Raw genomic sequence first — 1,580 nt, forward strand, 5'->3', positions numbered from 1 at the left:
GGGGGGGGGGCGAACCGCACCCGGGTAACACCCATCAGGGGGCAGCAGAAATCCCAAATCTACTATTTAGAAGCGGCCGCTGTCACCTGTTCAAGTCAATGGCCCAGCGACAGCAGACGCATCTGTAGGCAGCACCACATGTGATGCGATGACATATGACACGTGATACGATTCCATGCGGTCACTGTACCTGGACACACGGCAATGATCTACCCCAAACAGCGTGTCATAGTATCACGTATGGTGATATCAGGACCGCCACCTACAGATGTGGCCGCTGTCACCTGAGTATTCATCTGAACAGGTGACGGTGGCCGGAATCCCAAATCACACATCATATATAAATAATATATAAAAAGATAAAGCCTCATTCACACGGGAAAAGGCCGGCACGTACAGCTCTGTGCTGCGTGCACGGCTGTATCGGGCAGCTCCCGGGAAGCACAGGTGCTGCATGTGATTAGTACGCAGCCCCTTTCCTTCTCTATGGGACTACGGGGTCGTACATCGTGGTAAATCACGTGTCATATGTCATCGCAGGTGGTAAAATATAAAAGACGGGGCCACGCCGGTTACATAGATAGCAAACATGTCAAGCCTTAAACTTGGGCGCCCCGTGAAACTGCAAAAAACGAAAATACCCCAAAATTTCCCATAGGCAACGCTTTAAAAGCTCTTACCGCTCATCAGTTTAGTGTATCGTGTGTGGAGCGATTTTAGTTTTTGCACCTAGGCGCACCTAGGCGCACCTGGCGCGTGATTGCATTGTATGTGTGTGCATGTGGGGGGCAGGGGAACTTGAAACATTTTTTTTGGGCATTTTTAAAAAAGGTTTTTATATGTGACAATTTTTTACATGTTTTTTTACACTTCATGTTATTGCCACCACATAGGCGGCTAACAAGCCCCCTATTTAATAGCAGATATGATGTGACGGGTCCTCTTTATGTCTTTCAGACCCCTAATGTCACCTAGGGACCCCAAAGAAGCTGATGAAGTAGAGATCTGCTTCCCTGGCTTCTTCTTCTGGCTGCAGGAGCCTGAGAATTTAAATGGTGACACTGGAAGTGATGTAATACACGTCACTTCCGTGTCCAGTGATTGGAGGAGAGATCAGCGTCTAGAAGCTTGCTAATGTCCTCCGCTGGATGCAGGGAGACCCGCCGTGCCGGCACAGTGGAGAGGGTAGGGGGGCACACATTCCACGTTTGCCCGCTTTGCCCTGATCAACCCATGCCCTGGGAAAGTGTGTTTTTGCCGCACTCCCCCCATTGGTGCCGCATGCACAACAAATGCAGGAAAGCAGCTCATGTAGCATGCAGACATACCGCATGTGTTGTAACGCGCATCTAAATGCAGGAAGAACACGTTTTACTGCCGCGTTTGGGGTGCACTTCACAAGTAATGGCACCGCAAGCACGTTGCATTTTTTTGACACTTTCTGTGAACAGCGTTTGGCGCACATTCATGGAAGGGAAAGGTGTGATCGGCAGCTTAAAGGGTAATTCCACTTTCCTATGCGAATTTGGGGAAATAAAATTATTCCACCAACCGGGCCCCCTCTCCCTCCTCCTGCTGCT

Source organism: Nanorana parkeri, unplaced genomic scaffold, assembly GCF_000935625.1.
Source record: "Nanorana parkeri isolate BGI_ZX_2015 unplaced genomic scaffold, ASM93562v1 scaffold1129, whole genome shotgun sequence".
Classification (NCBI taxonomy): Eukaryota; Metazoa; Chordata; class Amphibia; order Anura; family Dicroglossidae; genus Nanorana; species Nanorana parkeri.